Source organism: Pleurodeles waltl, chromosome 4_1 (assembly GCF_031143425.1).
Source record: "Pleurodeles waltl isolate 20211129_DDA chromosome 4_1, aPleWal1.hap1.20221129, whole genome shotgun sequence".
Classification (NCBI taxonomy): Eukaryota; Metazoa; Chordata; class Amphibia; order Caudata; family Salamandridae; genus Pleurodeles; species Pleurodeles waltl.
The window spans coordinates 253,989,599-254,011,665 of record NC_090442.1 but is presented as its reverse complement, the minus strand read 5'-3'; the positions used below and the strand labels follow the sequence as shown (position 1 = coordinate 254,011,665).

Below are 22,067 nucleotides of genomic sequence, written 5' to 3'. Positions count from 1 at the left end.
GGGCGGTCAGGTACAGAGTGCCAATCCAGCATGAGGCACCCAATGCAAATGAAGGGGGAGATACGTTTTGGAAAAAGGCTGCAGGTTCGGGCAAGGAGGCTGAAAAAAGAAAACTCACAGCTGACCAGGTAAGTTCTGATGCTAGGGGATGGAGGGACACCAACAGTCCAGCTCCCCACATCCTCCCGGTGCAGGGGTGTCCTTTGACGCCAGAAACAGCTTACTGAGCAGGTTGCACTATGGGGGAATCTTCGGTTTGAGGCTGCAGGCTTTGAGGCAGAGTCCGGCAGGGATCAGTCCACGGTGGTCTTGGACTGAGAATCGCTGGCAAACCTTCACAGGACGGGTGGGCCACTTGGACTCCTGTCATGGGTGTCGGGTGCAGAGGTGGGTCTGGAGGCGGTTTTGCGGTTCCTCAGGGCAGAGTTCTTTATTTAAAGTTGGTTTCTTCATGAACAGGTCCACTGTTCTCTGGAGATGGTGATCTTTGTCAAAGGCAGGCAGTCCTTCCCAAACTTTGGAGGTCGCTGGGGTGCAGGACAGGTCGTCTTTTGGAACAGGATCGTTGAGGGCACCAGACAGGCTGGTAGGGCTGGAGCCAAGTCCGGTGGTGTCTACAGTCTTCTCTGCTGATGATTCTGTAGTGTCCAGCTCTGCTTAGGTTGTCAGGAATCTTAGTTCTAGGGTTCACGGGTGCCACCTAAATACTAAATTTAGGGGGGTTACAGGGAGTGCCAGGCAGTAGCCAATGGGATGACCACCTTCAGGGTGACTACACCCTTCTTATGATCACTTCCGCTACGAAATGAGCATAACCCTAGTGGCCTAATTCCTGCCAAACAAGATGGAGGAATTTACAAAGTAGTGCCCACTTCAGCTTGTCCACCTTACGGGTGGGACAGGCATGAAGGGGGCACTCCACCTAATTTAACTCATGCCTTCCTTTTGGACTAGAGATGACCCAAAGCATGAATGATTCCTGGAATCCTATCTGGAGGAGTAAAGGTTATGGCAAGCTGGTTCTTAGACTCACCCCATACCTTAATCATTCTGGGTCAACTAAAAAGAATTTGGGGTGATCATTTGAGATTCCAAGTCCATACAGAATCTCCAGTAGTAGCCTAAAGTGGTCTCTGAACCCTGTTCTCATCACGCTCTAATGAAGCAGTTCCCCAGGCAAGGGTAACAGTGGACTTTTGGCTTTTGCAGCAATGTCGGCACTATGCCAGGGTCTTGAAAAAGACTCAAGAGGTGGTACTGAGACCAATTTGCAGTGTCCAGACCTGCTATTGGTGATTTCACAAAGTGATTCTGAGGTACTTCCTGTGCTCCTTCAGGCAGGAAACTGATAGAATATTCAGTTGTTGCTTTGAAAATCTGCCCATAGCAGAGCACTCTGCATTTCTGCAGGGGGAGGAACTTGTTTAGATAATAAACCTCTACGTTGTGACAAATTCATACTTCATTCTCCCTTACAAAGAAACAGCGTGGGTACAGTTCTAGCCTCGTTTCTGGAGAAAGAAGCTGGAATAATTCTCACAGACTGTTTTCTCTCTGGCACGTGTTCTTGGGATGCCCAGTAGGGCAAAGATGGTCTGGATCTGAAGGCATAGTCAGCAGTAAAGCACATATTTTCCTTACAATTTAGAGGACACATGTCTGTGATAACCTGGGTCAAGGTTTAGTAGTTGAGGGAAAACCTTGCCTGCAGTGAAATAAAGCTGCCTCCCCTGATGGTGAAAGAGAGGTGGACCGGTTCACAGGAAAGTCATTGTGGCATTCAAGCCTTGACGTTGGTTATAGGAAGCTGGTGTGTCCTTCTCTCTCAAGGGTGTCCTCTTTGCATTCCAGGTGTCAGAGGAAGCAGAAGTTCTATCCGCGGTATCACATGAAAAGACTCAAAATTTCTGAATGATTAGATCTGTCCACTGCAGCTTGGATGGCACTCAGTAATTATTTGAGTGACTGAACAAAGTCTTCCTGTTAAGGTGAGGTCTTTTTAGTTATCCTGGGCTTTTTGCTTCAGAATCAGAGGACTTGAGTGATGACTCGTGATGCAAGGCCAATCCAGATGCCAGGAATCAGCAAGGCATCTGGGGTTTGAGGATGGCTATGAGAACACCTGTTAGGAGTATCAGCCTTTTTGGCAGATGGGGAGACATGAGTAGCAGGCCAGTCTGGGTCAAGGGTGGGACTTCTAGGTCACAACAGCGAGCAGCAATATTCAACCAACATAAAGGCTTTGGGAATCTGCATGGCAACTTTCCGTGCTGTGTTTTTTATTTTCTGCTTATTGATAGCTGATCCACCATTTCCTGTACCCCACAATTGTTTTTTCCCCCCTCTATGGTCCCTTTGTATTCTGACCTCTTTGCCTGATATGCTGACCTTGCTCTTTAGATTCTGTTTTGGCTCTGTTGTGTTGCTGTATGTTCCTGTTTTCCCTTCCCTGCTCAGAGAAGCACTTATCAGTTTCCTGACATTTGAACTTAGCAGTTTCACTCCCATTTGGCTTGAGTTCACTCCTTTCCGAGGCTGGTGGGTATACCTGGTTACTACTGAGTTAAAATGAATATTTTGTGCTTTTCTCTTCATCAGTACTAAAACGGTGTATTTATTTTCCGTGTTTGGGGAGTCATTGTATTATCTGACTGTGTCCATATATACTCGTGCATACTCGAGCTGCAACCAGAGACGTTAACACCTGAGAAAGACATGCTAAAGAAGACCTGAAAGTGCTGTGTGTGTGACTCATTCACTGTCTTTCTCAAATCCACTCCCCTTTCCCTCCGGCTTTTGGCTTTGATCTGGACGTCCTCCTTGGCAAGGACGGCGCAACATTGCGGGGAGTGAGGAGTATAGTCACCAGAAGGATAAGTTACTTACCTGTAAATCCTAGTTCTCTTCCAGGGGTATCCTCATCAAAGTCATAAACATTGAATATTCCCGCCCTTGTGCGGGGACCCCGGAGCATATATATATAAAATACATACATATTATCATGTGTAAAACAGCAATGCAGGCTATAATCATAAATAGGCAAAAATGCTTTATTTCTATTCAAGTTTTTTTTTTTTTTTTTTTTCATATTATAAAATCACAATAGATCATAAATATCTACCTAAGCCCCCAAAAACTGGACTTAGGGAAGTAAACAGCAGTAAATAGCAGAGAAAAATAGAAAAAAACACATTGAAAAACAATGAAGCATTCTTAGCCAATAGGCTGCATGCAGGTTAACACAGGAGAACCATAAAAACTTTGGCACCGTGCCTTTAAGACCCTGAGCACCTCCAGTATCCCACCATGCCTCAGGGGTGAAGGGAAGGTGACAGTTGGTTCACAGTTAGGTCAGTACTTTTTTACGGTGACAATCTGTGTAACTGATCAGAAAGATAATCTGTCCTGCACTTCTAGGAGACTTGAGTCCGGGGAGGAGGGTGGGTTGTTTATGACTTTGATGAGGATACCCCTGGAAGAGAACTAGGATTTACAGGTAAGTAACTTATCCTTCTCTTCCAGGGGATCCTCATCAATAGTCATAAACATTGAATAGATTAGCAAGCCCATCCCTAGACTCTGCGGACTGTCTGAAAGAAGTGCAGGAAAGAATACATATTCATGCAAATAGATTTCTAAGAGAGGCCTGTCCCACCTGGGCATCCGCTCTTGCATCCGAGTCTAAACAGTAATGCTTAGTAAAGGTATGCACAGACTTCCATGTAGCAGCCTTACAAATCTCGGAAATTGGTACATTGTTAAGGAGGGCAGCAGTAGCCGCTTTTCCCCTTGTGGAATGCGCTTTTGGCCTAGCCAGTAATTGCTTATTAGCCAGCTGGTAAGTGTTAACAATACAAGACACAATCCATCTTGATATCGTTCGTTTAGACGCTGCCTCTCCTGTTCTTAAATGACCATAATTCAGAAACAAATGGTTAGAATGTCTAATCGGTTTTGTTTTGTCCAAATAGAATTTCAGCACTCTTTTCAAGTCTAAAGAATGCAATGCTTTCTCAGCCGGAGTCTCCGGATTGGGAAAGAAAGTCGGTAAAGATATAGTCTGATTGATATGGAATTCTGACACCACCTTCGGAAGGAAAGATGGGTGAGTTCGCAGAACCACTCTATTATCGTGAAAAACCGTGTACGGTTCTCTGCAAGACAGAGCCTGAATTTCGCTGACCCTCCTCACTGAAGTAATGGCCACCAAAAAAGCCGTCTTCCACGTAAGGTGCTGTAAAGAGGCCTTGTGGATAGGTTCAAAGGGAGGGCCCATAAGTTTTGACAGGACTACATTCAGTTCCCATGGAGGAGAAGGTCTCCGAATGGGAGGAAAAACCTTTTTCAAGCCTTCTAAGAAATCCTTGACTACAGGTATCGTAAAGAAGGATTCCTGAGAAGGCGACTTACGATAAGCTGTAATTGCCGACAAATGTACCTTAATAGATGATACCTGCAGACCAGACTTCGCCAGATGAAGCAAATAGGACAGTATGACATCCTCCTGAGCTCGTATGGGGTTTATACCTTGTTGAGAGCACCAGATGTAAAATCTCTTCCACTTAAAAGCGTAAGAACGCCGCGTGGAAGGTCGTTTTGACTCTTTCAAGATGTTCATGCACTCCTGTGAGAGCCCTAGGTGCCCATACTGCAGGAATTCAGGAGCCATGCTGTCAAGCTCAGAGAGGGAAGGTTGGGATGTAGGATTCTGCCTTCCATTCTGCTCAGGAGATCCGGTCTGCACGGCAACCTCCTGTGAGGTTTTTCCGATAAGTTGAGTAGATCCGTGTACCAGAATTGGCGGGGCCATTGTGGCGCTATCAGAATCATTCTGGTTCTGGAGTTGTAAAGTTTGTTGATTACTGCCGGTATGAGGGGAATCGGTGGAAAGGCGTAGAGAAATATCCCTGACCAGTTGATCAACAGGGCATTCCCTTGAGATCCCGGACGGCAGAACCTGGATGCGAAGTCTGGGCATTTTTTGTTTACTTCGTCTGCAAAGAGATCCAACTGGGGTCGACCCCATTGACCGAAGATGTCCTCGGCGACTTCGTCGTGTAGGACCCAGTCGTGCGCGTCTTCTAGATGTCTGCTCAGGAAATCTGCCTCTACGTTTTGCTGACCTGGCAGGTGTACCGCTGTGATAGACATTCCCCTGGCCAGGAGCCAATGCCATATCGTTTGGGACTCTCGAGATAGAGGTAGTGATCTTGTTCCCCCCTGTTTGTTCAGATAATACATTGTGGTTGTATTGTCTGTCTGAATTAGGAGAGATTTCCCCTGAACCAATGGAGAGAAAGATTTGAGAGCCAGATGGACCGCTCTGAGCTCCAGTAGATTTATGTGATAGTTCTTTTCCTTGTCGGACCACAGACCCTGAGCTTGGAAGGAACCCAGATGAGCACCCCAACCCTGAAGAGACGCATCCGTTACCAGAGTGTCGGCTGGAATTGTCTGGTGAAATGGAGAACCTATCAACAGGTGAGGTCTGTGCATCCACCATTGTAGTGATTGAAAAGCCGCTGCTGGTAGTCGCACTCTGTCGTCCCAGCGACCAGTCTTTTGGCTCCAGTTGTTCTCTAATGCCTCCTGAAGGGGCCTCATGTGTAGCCTGGCGTTCGGGACAATGAAGATGCATGAAGCCATGGAGCCCAGAAGCGATGTCACCTGACGAGCAGTAGGTGCATCGGCTTTTAATAGTTGTTGACACTTCCTGTGGATCGATAAAAGTCGTTCCTCCGAAGGATACACTCTTTGGAGCTCTGTGTTTAGTATAGCTCCCAGGTAGTGGAGGTTTTGTGTTGGAATCAGGGTTGACTTGTTGTGGTTGATTTGAAGACCTAGAGACTCGAAAGTTCTTAGTACAATGTCTCGATGTTTTCTCGCCTGATCCGGAGAGGAAGCCTTCAATAACCAGTCGTCCAGGTAGGGGTAGACGAATATTTTTTGTCTTCGAAGATGTGCCGCTACCACTGCTACACATTTTGAAAAGACTCGGGGTGCAGACTTCAGGCCGAATGGTAGGACTCTGAATTGGTAGTGCTGTGACGCTATTTGGAAACGTAAGAATTTCCGATGTTTGGATGCTATTGGGATGTGAAAATATGCATCCTGTAGGTCGATGGAGCACATCCAGTCTCCCTGATGCAGTTGCGGAACAATCTGGTGAAGGGCTAGCATCCTGAACTTCTGTTTTCTTATGTACTTGTTCAGGAGCCGTAAGTCCAGAATTGGCCTGAAGATGCCCTGTTGACCCTTTTTCGCCACCAGAAAGTAACGGGAGTACACCCCTTTTCCTCTTTGTGCAGGTGGAACCTTTTCTACAGCTTTCTTTTATAGGAGTGCAAGAACTTCCTTGCGTAGCAGACTGAGATGAGAAGGAAAACATCTTGCTGGTGGCAAGTGTGGAGGAGGTTTTTTGAAAAGAAGAGAATAGCCATGTTCAACAATATTGAGCACCCATTTGTCTTTTGTGATGGAGTGCCACTCGTGAAGATGATGCGTAATACTTCCCCCCACCGGAGTGGTGCACAGTGCTGAGGGAAGCAATGCTTCATTGCTTTGTTGGTGTCTTTGCTGTAGACTGTTGAGGTCTACTTGCCCCTCGGTCTCTTGTGGGTCTACGCGCCTGAAACAGGGGACGCCCCTGTCGTTGCTGTGGCCTCTGAGACCAGTGAGGGGTTTGAACCCTCTGCTGGAATGGGCGTCTGTTGTACGGCCTGTACCTCCGCCTGAAGTCTTTCTTACGTTCCAGGCCCACTGCCCTCATAGTGTCCACCTCTGTTTTCATTCGGGCCATCTCTTCATCCGCGTGGGTACCGAACAACGAATTCCCGCTGAATGGGAGGTTTAAAATACGTTGTTGTGCTTCCTGTTTCAGACCAGTGAGCCGTAGCCAGGAAGACCTCCTAGCGCAGATTCCGTGCGCATACCCATGCGCAGCCAAATCCGCCCCGTCCGCCGCCGCGCTGATGATCTGGTTAGATACTAGGCCCCCTTCCTGCAAGATTTCCTGGAAGTCCTGTCTATCTTCCCTGGGCAACTTCTCTGTAAATCTGTGGAGTGAGTCCCACAGAGAGCGGTCATATCTGCCCAGAAGTGCTGAGGCGTTGGAGACCTTCATAGCAGATGCCGTCGTACCGCACATCTTTCTCCCCAGGGAGTCTAGGTGTCTGCTCTCCTTATCCGGGGGGACTGTGGAAGATGATGCCACAGAGTGTGTTTTTCTGGCTGCGGCTAAGATAACAGAGTCCGGTGGCGGATCCTTCCGCAGGAATAAAGGATCTTGCTCCGGAGCTTTGTACTTCTTTTGAATCCTAGCCGGGGCAGACTTGAGAGTGGCTGGAGTCAGAAAGGTGTCCATAGTTGGTTGCAGCAAACCTGGTACTAGTGGCAGCAGTTTTCTCGAGACTGATCTGTGTTGTAGAGTCTCAAAGATAACTGAGGATGAGGTGGCCGGCTCCGGTACCTCAATATTTAGTTTCTGCGCTCCCCTTAAAAGAACCTCATTAAAAGTGGTGATATCATCCACCGGTGAGATCCTAGCAGGTGGAGAATCTGTCAGTGTGGGGGAGTAGCGCCCAACAGACGATCCTGAAGAAGACCAAGAGGGTGATCTTCTGTGTGGTGTTCGCGACCTGGTTCTCCTTCGGGAACGAGACCTGCTACGAGAAGCTGTAGCAGAGTGTGCAGGTCTTGTGGTCGGCTGACGAGGAGCAGAACGAGCCCGTCCTGCTCTAGTTGTAGGCGATGGCGTTCTAGGTAATGAGGCAGTAGGAGAATACATCCTAGAGTATTGGGAATCCGGGGATGCTGCCGGTCTATTCAGGCTCTCTAACCATCTAGGTGATAGAGTGATGGGAGAAACATGCCCCGATGAGCCCGCTCTGGAATGGGATGATGCACTCCGTATAGAGACCACCGGTGAGGGAGCTTTATCCGCTGGCTCTACTGCCTGTGACACAGCTGAAGGTTGTGTCGACGTCGATTGCATCCTCGACGTCGAAAGGTGCGATGGCTCGGCTGTTCTCGACGTCGAAGGTCTTGATGTCGAAAGCCTTGACGTTGAATGTCTCGACGCCGAGCGTCGATCGCGGGATCTGGACCTACTCGCCGTCGTGTGCCTCGACGTTGAGTGGCGAGTGGTCGACGGCGGATGTTCATGTCGTCGTGGCGATTTTGACGTCTTATCCTTCGACGCCAAGGGGCGAGACGTTCTCGACGGCGAACGGGAGCGCCGGAGATGGCTCGACGCCGAACGGCGGCCTGCCGTCGACGGAGATGTACCCCTGTGCTGTCCATGCCTCGACGCTTTGTCCCTCGACGTCGGTCTGGACACCGTTGACGGCGATCTATGCCGGTGAGACGGTGGCAACGATGACGTCGATGGAGAACAAACAGGCACAATCCTACCTGTCAACGTCGATCTGGCCATTCCTTCTGTTGGAGGCCTGGGAAGTGAAGAGGCTGTTGACTTTTTCCTCTCCTGAAGCCCATGCAGCCTGATTTTCTCTCTGTCTTTGAGAGTCCTCCTTGACATCTTCTTACAATACTTGCAGGTGTCAGGACAGTGACTCTGTGGCAGGCAGACAATACACAGAGAGTGTGGGTCTGACTGGGCTTTCTTCTTCCCACAAGAAGGACATTTTACAAAAAGAGATGGCATTTTCTGTCAGAAAAGACTGCCAAACTCAGACAAAAGATGTTATCTGTCGAGTAAACAGGAAAAACACTATTTTTAGGGATTTTTCTGAAGAAAAACTCAGAAAAACTGAGAGCTCAATGCTCCAGGATCCTCTCAGAAGAAGCCGGAAAAAAGAACTGACCTAACTGTGAACCAACTGTCACCTTCCCTTCACCCCTGAGGCATGGTGGGATACTGGAGGTGCTCAGGGTCTTAAAGGCACGGTGCCAAAGTTTTTATGGTTCTCCTGTGTTAACCTGCATGCAGCCTATTGGCTAAGAATGCTTCATTGTTTTTCAATGTGGTTTTTTCTATTTTTCTCTGCTATTTACTGCTGTTTACTTCCCTAAGTCCAGTTTTTGGGGGCTTAGGTAGATATTTATGATCTATTGTGATTTTATAATATGAAAAAAAAAAAAAAAAAAACTTGCATAGAAATAAAGCATTTTAGCCTATTTATGATTATAGCCTGCATTGCTGTTTTACACATGATAATATGTATGTATTTTATATATATATGCTCCGGGGTCCCCGCACAAGGGCGGGAATATTCAATGTTTATGACTATTGATGAGGATCCCCTGGAAGAGAACTCATCAAATAATATTTGCAAAACCTGATAGCTTGCCATGTCCATCCTACACCGACGAGTTCTGAATACAGTCTGCTGCAAGCTATTGCGCAGGCCGTTACTGAGATCCAAGAGGATTAACAGACTGCTCTCTGTGGTTAAATCAGGTTTCCCTGCACTCACAAGAAACAAGTAATGTCCTTCCGGCTCGCACAGCGGTGAATCGTTCCTAGCGTGATTTCACACCACCATTCTGTATAACTCTCCTTTGGTGGTTATAGCTCCACCAGGTAAGATTCATGATATTTTCAATAGTTTCTAGTGCAATGTCACTTAAATTTACTAATTGGACCTCTGCAATTTGCATCAGACGGTTTAACAAAGGACACTCTAGCCTGGGCCACACCATCGATACTGAATCTGAGTCCTTGGTTGCAACAGTATAATGCACTTATTGAACAGTTTAAATCTGTGTTCAGATGAAGACAAACTACACATATGTGCATCAAGCATTATCATCACTACGATAAGGGTACAAATATAGCTTCACTTATATTAGTTTATTCAGTCAACTAACAGTTGAAGCAGGATGGAAGGATGAAGCTTCTATATTACAAAATTTTAGATCACTGGTTCCCAACCTGTGGTCCGGGGACCCCTGGGGGTCCATGAAGACTCCTCAGGGGTCCACAACTGCTTAGAAAATTAAACAATGTTAACAGTTTGGGTCCCCAGCTTTCAGTAATGACTTAGTGGTGGGTCCCCAGACTCCAAAAATGATTCAGTGGGGGTCCCCGGGTTCAAGTGATCATAAAATGGGGGTCCACAGAAGTCAAAAGGTTGGGAACCACTGTTTTAGATGATTTGACGGATACCCTCCGGCTAGTTGTTAATCGTCCTACTACTACTAATGCACTGATTGATTTGGTGCTTCAAATGAATAATGCACAAAAAGAAGATTAGAAACGAAAACCATGTCTCATCAAAGGATACGCAGCGCTTCCCTGGAACCTCCTTCCTCCATAACCCCCAAAGAATTGACACAAATTAGAAAGATACGGGAAGCCAAAGGACTGCATCTACTGTGGGTGGAGAGGGTCATTCACCTGAATTCCAAGCTAATCTCCTGAGGTGGTGCTTGTCCTCCCACTCTCCTCAAGAACAGCTTGCTGTTCACGTCTGAGAAGAACTTGCCCTGGCAGTTGCTCGCAAAGGGAATAGGGGAGGCTGGGGAGGGGGGAAGTGGTGTAGAATAAGGAAAAGAAAGAAACCTATGGATTCTTCTTTCAGACGTCACCAGGTTCTCAGTATTGTTGGCAGTGTTGAGGAAGTGCCTTGCCTTCAGACTATCCCTCTTTAGTGTTTGGTTATTCATTCAGGCTAGAGGTGTTTTCACGTGTTATCTGCTGATGTGAAACAGATGTTACTTATCAACCTTTCACTGTAATCATTCACAAAGTACAAACTGTTATTTAAGCTTCAAAGTACTTGATATATCATTCAAATAAACACATAAATGCTGGGATCCTGATGAGGTCACAGGATAAATAAAGTCTCTGGGAGAAGAAAAAGTTCACAAGTCACACATAATCTATAGGAGTTTTCCAAATGATTTAGAAGGTTCATGAGTCTTTTGAAGTTCACAGAATAGGCAGGTTGTTGGGTATCACAAAATCTTGGGGCGCTCTAGATAAGCTAGCAGCTTAGCATTTTGGCTCTGCTGTGCGCCTAATGCACTGTCCAGCACTCTTGTATCTAGTTTTAAATGAAAGACTGAAAGGCAACACCACCTAGGTGTCTACAAAAAGCTGAGGTCTTGTCACTTTTCCTTTCTTATGTTTTGCATGTTCAAGGTCGAAAATTGTCCCGTTTTAGAGGCGATCCAGGCATTCGGGAAGGGATGACACTCCAATCAGTTATGTGTCCGAGGCGAGGTGTGCTGTGGTCAGGAGAGAGACAAAGTTAAGTGAGGCCATGTGAGTGGGGAGCAGTGTTTATATATACATAAGGACCCGCCTCTTGCCCACCAGCGCAGTTTGGGATTAGAAGGCAGCCATAATCCACTACGACTGATTCGGAAGCCTTTGTCTACAACTGCTGACCTGCCTCAACAGAAGATTACGCCTACCTCTCCCACTAAGGGAGACATTTCATTAGGCCTGCTGGCGCAGGACTCAGCCTGTTCTACATTATCAGAACAGCACATGGAGGAGCTCCTTAAAGAGATCTCAGCTATTGGGCCACTCTTACGGCAATGGACACTAAAATGATGACCTCTCATCTGAAGTCAAATACAGCCAGCAGGGTACGTCAGCCACCCATACGAGACTGGACAGAGTGGATCAATGCATGGATGTTGTTGAAGGCCAGTGTGACCATCTTCCAGACTGGGGCCAGGACAGTGAATTCCTAAAGCGGAAAGTGATTGACTTGGAAGATAGGGCACAGAGAGACAATTGTTTGTATTTACGGAGTCCAGGAGGGAGCGGAGAATTCCGATGTGGTTGCTTAGCTAACATCCATGCGCCCTGAGAAGCTGTTGAATTTCAGTGGTCTATGCATTCAATCTCACGGAGCCACTGATACGAACACCCCCGTCCAATCATCTTATCCTCCCTACACCATCAACACATCACGGCGATCCTACTAGCGGCAAGGGTGGCAAAAGAACCTCTCATCATTAACAGGAACAGGATTTCATTCTCTGTAGACTATTTTGCAGCCACTAACCCCAGACGTAGGAGATTTCTGGCACGCCACCCAAGCATGAGGACCCACAATTTGAAATGTGGCTTGCTAGACCCAGTGAGGCTGAAAGTGACGGTGGATGGACGGAACCAGGAGTTTTCTGACCTGGAGACCTAGAACTGTTCTTGGACTCGTTGGAGGAAACTCACATAGAGGAGGCACTTCTGGACTCCAAGGACAGCACCCACTGAGACAGCAAGCACCCCCTTTGGAAGCCACAATGGCATCAGCCTTGTCATCTGCACACCGTCTTCACTCATAGAAGGCAATCTGACAGGGTGCAGGTCAACTAGGTGGTGGAAGCGCTTCACAAAAACAGGGACAGAGACAAATCCCACTAACCATTAAAAAATCCAGTCGGAAAGGTTGCAGAGACTAAAGATAATTAAGTCAATCCCTTTTCTAATTTCTTCCTCTTTCATGCTACCTTTTTTTATAAATGTAGCCACCTGGCATCGGCCCTCAAGCAGGGGCAGTGTTGCTCTGCCGGTTTCCTCCCTCTCCTGACATGCACCCTCTCCTATCAAAGTGGGCCACATATCATATCATCCATCCATCCATCCATCTCCTTTACTGGAGCAGTGGCATCTTACAGTGCTATCTTATCAGTGCTGTGCGATGGAGTATGTCCTCATAGCTTGATCACTATCCTCTCTCTCCATGGAATGCCCCCCTCCATTCCTTGTAGACTTCACACTCATGGGCCTCTCCATCCTGACCTCTGTAACATTCATGAATGCCTACACCCCCCTCTTGTTCTTCTGTCACCCCCAAAACTTTGTGGGAACTGTCTCCTGCACATATGCTTCTACTGTCCTCTGTATGCCTGGCAGAAGGGGGCTCTCACCTGGCCTTGCGCGGCACAGGGACAAACTCGATATCTAAAGTTGTTAGTTAAGTTTCCCCATTTTCCCTCGTCCCCCTGCCACCCACTCATCCATCCACTCCCCTTTTCCCCCTCCCCATCTCACTCTAGACTCATATCTGCATTCAACCCGCTTATCACTATGACACAAACCCCTGGTGGACACCAGTCTTGGAGATGCCAATGCCCCTAGCAATAGCACCCCCCTAGTAATGTCTTTGAAGTTAATGGTCTGTCCCACTTTATTAAATGGAAGAAAATCCTCAATTATCTATGGCCTAAACACAAAGATATAGCCCTAGTGCAGGAGAGGCACCTGTCTTATGAGGAGGCCTCCAAGCTATGCCGTGAGTGGGTGGGTAGGGTCATAAGCAGCAGTAGGGCAGTCACTGATGATGGAGAACCATCTGCTACAAGGAGCTGCCCCAAAACATGTAGTGGGACACTCCTGATATGATGGAACTTACCTTGCGGTGTCCTTCAGACTTGGAAAAACATAAAGGGCAGGTGGGTTTTTGCCAAGCTCCATATCCTAGACTGCTATATGATAGTGGGACAGATCTATACTCCTTTATTGGATGAAACTCACTTCCTAGACCACCTCTTGAGGGTTCTACTGATGTTAGGGAGGATGCTGGTTCTGCTAGGGTGTAATAGAAACCTAGCCCCGGACCAGAACCTAGATAGAACGGGGTGGGTAGCAGCCTACCATAGATCTGATCAGGTGTTGCTTGGGGATCTCCTCAGTGACCACACCCTCAATATTTGGCGCCTACACCACCCATCTGGCAAGGAATCTGTGGGCACCTTAACACCCAAAGACTGGGACCTTAAGTCGAGTACTTACATGTAAACTGTGTTGGTAATTTTCCTCCCCTAGGACTGCATTATCTTCAATAAATTTTGCACTGTGTATACTTTTCCTATTGAAAAGTACTGTTTACCTGAAAACTGTTTTTACTGTGAATTATAAACAAAGTGCATTTGATACTTGAAACTGATACATTGTTGAAGCTGTACTTACCTGCAACAAAGATCCTTTTGGGTCCAGAAATAAAGTAACAATATATATTTCTTGATACAAAAAACATTGGACTGGAGTTAGTCATTGAGTGTGTGCCTTATTTCTTGACTACATGCGCACAACAAATGCTTAGCACTACCCTCTGCTCGGCCACACTGCTACAAAAGAGAGCATTAGTATTATCTGCTTTAGCCTCTGTAAAGCCTCTGGGGATCCACTGGACTCTGTGCACACTATGCCTTACTTTGGTACAGTATATATAGAGCCAGCTTCCTACATTTGAGGATCAGTGGCGGGGTCTACGACTTTGCATTTGCTGAACTACTCAGTCAACATCTGATCACACAACGAAGTTCCAAAATTCCCTTTAGATTCAAGTGATTTTTGAATTTACAAATTTTTCCAAATTTTTTAAAAGTCTTGCTAGGGCCTTGACTAAGTCGCCATTTTTAGCATTTCTTCAAAAGTTTAAACAGTTAATATAGCTAGGGGTAAAGTAACTACAAGTAGTTTTAGTTCCTAAAAGAAATCTCCAACCATAGTAACATAATGAGCAGCTCAGAGGACATGGTGGTGTAGCTCGACCTGACCCCTTACCTTCATCACAAAATGGGAGAGCTACAGTCTCTCTGCAGACTCAAAAAGATTAAAACTGGTTCCAACCCTACTAAGATCAAGTTCCAGGAGCACTTGGCAGAGTACACAAAGGAACACCCTTCTGACGAGGATGACCTCCCCTCAGGGGAGGAAGTTAGGGAAGACGACAACTCCACCCCTCCTATCCTAACTAGGGAAGACAGGGTCTTTGGGCTCCTGTCTCCAAGGACAGTACTCACAGCACCTAGGCCTCACACAGCTGAGTCAGGCACTTCTGAGGACACTGAGGGCAGACTCAGAGAAGGAGATATCCTTTTAGCAAGGATGGACAAAAAAATAGTTTTGGAAATTAGACTCCTAGCTATAGAGCTGGAGAGAGCAGAATTGGGCATAACACTCATTCATGGAAGCAGCTACATTATCACTAGGGACAGACTGCCCAAGGGGATTGTCCCCAAGCACGAGGATGGTGATAATGTTACCAGATGGTTCACAGCCTTTGAGGAGGCCCGTGGAATGAGAAAAGTGAAAAAGTCTCACTGGGGAGCTCTTCTTTGGGAACTGTTCACTGATAAGTGTAGGGATAGACTCCTCACACTCACTGGAGCAGATGCTAAGTCCTATGACCTCATGAAGGATACCCAGATTGAGGGCTTAGGACTCACCACTGAGGAGCATAGAATTAGGTTCAGGGGGGTTCACAAAACGTGGAGCCAGACCTCAGGTGACTTCATAGACTACTCAGTAAAAACACTAGATGGTTGGTTAACTGAAAGTGACATGCATGACTACGATAGGCTCTATAATTTGTTTATGAAAGAACATATTAAAACTAACTGCGCCCAGAACAGCTCAGATGAAAGGGAGCATCTGAGAGAGAGTCAGGTGTGACTTCACCAGGTTTATAGTGAACCCCAGTGACATAAGGGTCAGGATCCAATCTGGGGAATAAAAGTCCCCGTCAAATTAGTTTGGAATTGGCATTGATAATGGGCCCATCTGGTATCGGAAGCCCCACTGGGCCCGAAGGCATCACAGGAGTGTCGGTCTGCCAATAAATGAGGCTCATTGCCTCATAAAACTCTCTGAGTTGGGCAGGGGTGGGTCCGGCTCCTGGAAATTCAGGGAGGCGCAGAGCCAACCCAGAAGCATGTTCTGAGGATGGAGGTCAAAGCATCAACGCTCCTCCTGCGTTGCATCGTCCAAGCGACGGAGTGAAGTCTAAGAACGTTTGGTCTTCTTCGACTTCTTCTTCTTGTGACCTGAATGTCCCAACGATTTGGAGTTGGATGAGGATGAGTGGTCATGGCTCTGCGAATGGTCTTGTGGCCTTCCTCTCGAATGAGACCAGGAGTGACGTGGAGCCGAGCACTGGGCCTCCATGAGCTTTAGGGACCACTCCCTCAAAGCCTTCGGGTTCATGGCCCGGCACTCGGAGCGCAACTTCAGGTAGTGGTCACGCTCCAGGCGCCACAAGCACACGAGGTGCATATCCGTCACTGACATTATGCAGTGACAGGAGTCACACGGCTTGAATCCAGTCTTGCAGGAAGACATCTTGCCACACCACATAGGTCAAAAACTTAGTCAAAAAAACCTGAGGGTAGCTCTTCTCCAGACCTGCACGTAGGCCGGCGCGGAAAGAAAGAACTGACGTCAGTGTGCCACAGTGGCACCTATTTACAACTGTAATATCATCACGTAACCACGATGGACACAGAGTCGACCATTGCCACCTGAGGGCATGCAAGGGTACTGCTTGAAGAAAAATCTCTGGATCCAGTTTCATGCCTGCAAGAAATTCTAAGGTAAGGAATCTGCAACTAGAAGTCTCTATCAGATAATGAAGTACACTGTTCAGGGAGTCCAGTGGATCCCTAATTGGTATTGCAGAGGCAAAAGTAGATAGGACTAATGTTCTATTTGTGGTAGTGTGGGCAAGCAGTTAGGCTTATCAGAGGGTAGTGCTAGGCATTTGTTATACTCACAGAGGCAATAAATGACACACACACTCAAGGAATAAATCAGAGACCAATTTAGAAAAATATATATTTTTATGTATGTTTCCAACCCAAGATCTTCATAATCAGGTAAGTAGACTTTTAAGCATGAATACTTTGCAGTTTCAAAAATGGACACACTGCAAATTTCAGAGTTCTCTCAATGTTAACCTATAGCGGAAAAACAATGTTCAGCAAACAGGGTCAGAAACGACTTACGAAGCCAATCTCAGGGAGTTAAGGTAAGTACTGGGCACTGATCAGAACCACACCAACAGGTCACACCGGGTAACACTGGGGCAGCCCGGTGCAGAAAGGTGTTGACTGCCCAATGGTTTCCTTTGGGAGTTTGGTCCTCGTGAAGACAGGCTGCAGACTCCGGCTAGGAAGTCAGTTGGGGAAAACAAACAGGTAGGTAGTAGACTTGGGGTGCTCGGGGACATAGGTGCACCTTTGGTTCTCTTCTCATGTACCCAGGGGTGACGGATTCAGAGGTTTCCTTAGGCATCTGGTTTTTACGTCTGAGAGCACACGCGGCCAGGGGGTCCTGTGTGTTGAGGCTGCAGGCATCATGGGGGAGTAAGGCAGGTGTGGACATATGGTGGACTCAAGCTCTTATGAACCAGTGGATGATGTTGGCACCGGTGACCCAGCTCAGCTGGGGTCAGGGGTCCCGGGTGCAGTGGTTGTTCTAGCTGTCAGATTGTGTCTCTCCACAAACCTGTCCAAGATGGGTGAGTCCACTCCGGATTCAGTCTCAGGGCAGCTGGGGAGCCTCACATACAACTTGGTCTAAGTTTGGTAAAATTTTCCAAAATGTTTCTAAGTACTGTTTTTGGGGTACTTACTAATGCCTGTTTGCGGTTGATTAAAAAAAGAAAATTAGTTACTTACCTGTAAATGCAGTTCTCCAGTATTGGTATCTTTCATAGATTCACATGCTTGAATCATCCCCGTCGTCGAGGTGGGAGCCTCACGGTAAACTTAAATATATAAAAAGCAGTAAGTCAGTAAAAATAAAACCAGTAGGCCCTAGTAGGCCTCATAGGGTATTTTACAGTCTATCCACTTTGTTTTGTGAAAAGACCCAAACTTGAGTATCAACCAATCAGGATTCAGCCCCTCCCAAACACTCCCAACAGAGGCTGAATTCCCTCAGATTTTCTAGTAGGAGTGTGAAGTTTAATATCTGTATAATAGGGGAGCCTCTGAGGGGAGGAGGGTGGGTCGCATGTGAATCTATGAAAGATACCAATACTGGAGAACTGCAGTTACAGGTAAGTAACTAATTTTCTTCTCCAGCATTGGATCTTTCATAGATTCACATGCTTGAATCCGAGTAACGAGCAGTAATGTTTTCTTACTTACTGAATTACATTGACTGTAATTCCATCGTAATTCTATACGTGATGTGATTCACATTAGTTCAGTTTTAAATATGCACTTACATATAATTATATTTATATACACATACATACGAATATAAGAGCAATAAAATGTGTGTGGCAGGAAATCCTGACACAGTTTATGCTATTATTATGGAGAATACGACACGTTAAACAGTATAAGAAACTGAACCATTAATGACCATACCTCGAGTGTGGTGGTGGGATGTGTAAGAGGCTCACCTTAACGAAATAGATGCCTCAGCACTGCTTGTCCCACTGCTGTATCGACCTGGTTAGTCTCCTCTAGACAGTAATGTCTTGTAAATGTGTGTTGGCTGGACCATGTTGCTGCTCTACAGATGCTATGTAGTGGTACACCTGCAAAGAGTGCAGCTGAAGTGGCTACCGATCTTGTAGAGTGGGCTCTCACCCTGGTGTGGAGCGGCTTTCCTGCTTTTGAATGGCAGAATTGAATCGCCAGGCCAATCCATCTTGCTAAAGTCTGTTTGGACACCGCGTGTCCCTTCTTTGTTCCGCCGAATGCTACAAATAATTGATCCGACTGGCGGATGGCCTGAGTTTTCTGTAGATAAAACTTTAAGCATCTTTTAATATCGAGAGAATGTAATGTTTTTTCCGCCACTGTTTGCGGATTTGGAAAAAAGGTTTTTAAGATGATTGGTTCATTTAAATGAAATGTTGAGGGAACTTTCGGAATGAATTTAGGATTTGTCCGCAGGATGACACCTGAGTTTGTAAACTGGAGGAATGGCTGTTTGATGGTGAACGCCTGAATGTCACTGACTCTTTTTGCCGAAGTAAGAGCTAACAGTAACGCTGTTTTCCATGCGAGGAATTTTAGGTCAGCTTTGTGGATCGGCTCAAAAGGAGCTTTCATGAGTTGCATCAACACAACATTCAATGACCATAGAGGCGGGGGTTTCCTAATTGGCGGGAAGACCCGAAAAAGGCCCTTCATAAATTGTTTGACAATTCTTGTGGAACACAAAGAGAGTCTATCTGGTGATCTGCGGTATCTGGAGATTGCTGCCAGATGTACCCTTATGGAAGAATATGCAAGTCCTGATTTTGCCAGGAGCAGGAGATATGGAAGTATCTGTTCCGGAGTAGAAGATAAAGGATGTATATTTTCCGCTGCACACCAAACACAAAACCGTTTCCATTTAAGTCTATAGGTTTTGTTGGTAGTGTCAGCTCTAGCTTTTGCTAAGATGTCTCTACACTCTGGGGAAATTTTTAGATTTAAGTATTCATTGTGTTCAGGAGCCAAGCCGACAAATGAAGAGACGACGGATGTGGGTGTGTGACTTGTCCCTGGTGCATCGTTAAAAGAGTCGGACTCTGTCTGAGTGGTAGATGCGGTCGTTCGGAGAGCATGAGGAGCTCCGTATACCATATTTGTCTGGGCCATCTGGGAGCTATGAGTAGAAGTCGACACCCCTCCGTCATCATTTTTCTGATGACTCTCGGAATGAGCGGGATCGGAGGAAAAGCGTAGGCATAAACTCCTGACCATCTCATCGAAAACGCATTCCCCCACGAATCTTTTTGGGGAAGCCAACTTGCGTAGAACTGGCATTTCTTGTTCTCGAGAGTGGCAAATAGGTCTAAGTTTGGTTTTCCCCATAATAAAAACAGGCCATTGAGAGTTTTCTGGTCTAGCTCCCACTCGTGATAAGGAATCACTGTCCTGCTCAAGGTGTCTGCTAGAACATTGATCTGTCCTGGCACATGCTCCGCTTTTAGTGAGATATTGTGTTTGATGGCCCATGTCCAAATTTGTTGGGCTAGCTGCGAGAGTTGTAGGGATCTTGTGCCTCCTTGCTTGTTTAGATAAAACATGCTGGTCATGTTGTCCGTCCGGATTAAGACGTTTGAACATTGTATCTTTGGCAAGAAAGCTTTTAGAGCTAAGTGTATTGCTTTGAGTTCTAGATAATTGTAATAGTATAGTAATAGCTGATTCCAGATTCCGCTGATTTGCAGGTCCTGGCAGTGTGCACCCCATCCTTCGAGAGAGGCATCCGTTGTTACTATGTAACTTGGTGTTTGAAGAAGAAAAGACAGCCCTTTTGAGAAATTGGTTGGAGTCGCCCACCACCTCATAGTGTTCTTCATTAGAGGCGTTATGCGAATCTTGTCTTCGAAGGAGCCGAGGACCTGTGTCCATTGTATGTCCAATTGCTCTTGCAGGGGTCGCATATGGAGCCTGCAATCTGGGACTAGCGGAATGCACGATGATATCATTCCGAGCAATGATTTGTAGATGCAGACTGAAACAAACTTTTTTCTGGATAGGTTGTCTGCCAACGAGGTTAACTTTTGTTTCCTCTCGTGTGATGGGTACGCTTTGCTGCGTACTGTGTCCAAAATTGCTCCCAAGAAACTCAATTCTTGTTTGGGGTATATCTGAGATTTCTGGTAGTTGACTACAAACCCCAGGCTGTGTAACAATTGAAGGCAATAGGAAATATGATTTGTTACTTGGAATTTTGAGGGTGCCTTTATAAGCCAGTCGTCCAGGTAAGGGAAGACCTGGATACCTGCCTGGCGAAGATGTGCTGCTACTGGAGCTAGCATTTTTGTGAAGATTCTGGGGGCTGATTTGAGACCGAATGGTAGAACCCGGAATTGGAGGTGCATACTTCCTACCCTGAACCTTAAAAATTTGCGATGGTTGCGATATATGGGGATATGAAAATAAGCATCCTGGAGGTCTAGGGATGCCATCCAATCGCCCGTGTTTAAGAGACGCAGGACATCCTGCAACGTTACCATACTGAACGATTGTTTCTTTAGAAACTTGTTTAGTGCTCTCAAGTCCAGGATGGGGCGCCAGTCTCCTGAGGGTTTCTTGAGAAGGAAAAACCGGGAGTAGAATCCTTTGTTCCTTTGAGATAAAGGGACTGGTTCTATTGCTCCTTTTGTTAGCATTATCCTTACTTCCCTGAGAAGTTGGCTCAACCTCAGAGGCGGTGTACCCGATGGAGGGACACTCGGTGGTGTTTGGATGAATTCCAGAGTATGACCTCTGGTCACCACATCTAGTACCCATCTGTCCGATGTTATAGCCTTCCACTTGGGGAAATAAGAATTGATGCGACCTCCGACCTTCAATATTGATTGGGGAGGTGTTGAGAGTATCCTCTGGTCATTGCTTTCTGCCTGTATCTCTTGCTCGGGCAGCTCCTCTTCCTCTAGCCGGATGTTTGTACGCTGCGGCTGGTGGTAATCGATAATGCTGCTGTTGTTGATGGTGCTGATGTCCTGGTCCTGTGGAGGAAGATGGATATTGTAACCTGTATTGCTGGTATCCACCTCGAAAGGAGTAATTACCTCTACCCCTTGCTCCACGAAAAGGTAGTTTTTTATATTGCAGGGTACCTAGGGATTTTGCTGTATCGGTATCCGTCTTGATAGCCTGCAGCATATCATCGACATGTTTGCCAAACAAACTCTCTCCATCGAAGGGCATGTCGAGAACACGAGTCTGGACTTCTGGTCTGAATGAAGTAGCTTTAAGCCACCCTTGTCTGCGCAGGACTGCTGCTCCAGCTAATTGTCGAAAACCAGTGAGGGAAATATCTATTGCACTGTCTATTATCTCTGCGGAAACCCTTTCTCCCTCCTGCAAGACCTTTTTAGCCTCCACCTTGAGATCTTCTGGCAGTGAATCTACAAAAGCGGACATGTCTGCCCACATCTGGCGATCGTACCTTCCCAGGATGGCAAGGGAATTGGCCGCCTTGACCGTTACTGCAGCAACCGAGGAGAATTTCTTACCGATATTGTCTAGTCTCCTTCCCTCTTTATCTGGGGGAGACGCAATAGGTGTAGAGGGGTTTTTGGATCGTCGTTGAGCCGCCTGTGATATAACCGAGTCAGGTTTCGGCTGTGAGACTAAACAGGCCGGAGAATCATCTGGGGCCTTGTATTTTTTCTCTAGCCTTGGCATTTGCGAAGGCACTGTTGCCGGGTTTTTCATTGCCTTCAAACCCTCCTGCCATAAGAAATCCACAATCGGTATGGCTCTTACAGATCTCTTTGATGGCTCTTTAAAGTCATACAAAAAACACTCAGTTTCATGGGAAACAATTGCCAGGCCAAAACGTTTCGCCGCTCTCTCTATGATATTATGGAAACCTCCTATGTCTTCTGGAGGAGAATCCA

The 22,067-nt window shown here is 46.6% G+C and overlaps 1 protein-coding gene across 1 annotated transcript in view; it reads right to left on the bottom strand.

The window, feature by feature from the left end:
- Positions 1-22,067, bottom strand: part of SMC1B (structural maintenance of chromosomes 1B) — a 2,375,007-nt gene that overhangs the window by 1,211,833 nt on the left and 1,141,107 nt on the right. The window lies entirely within an intron of this gene.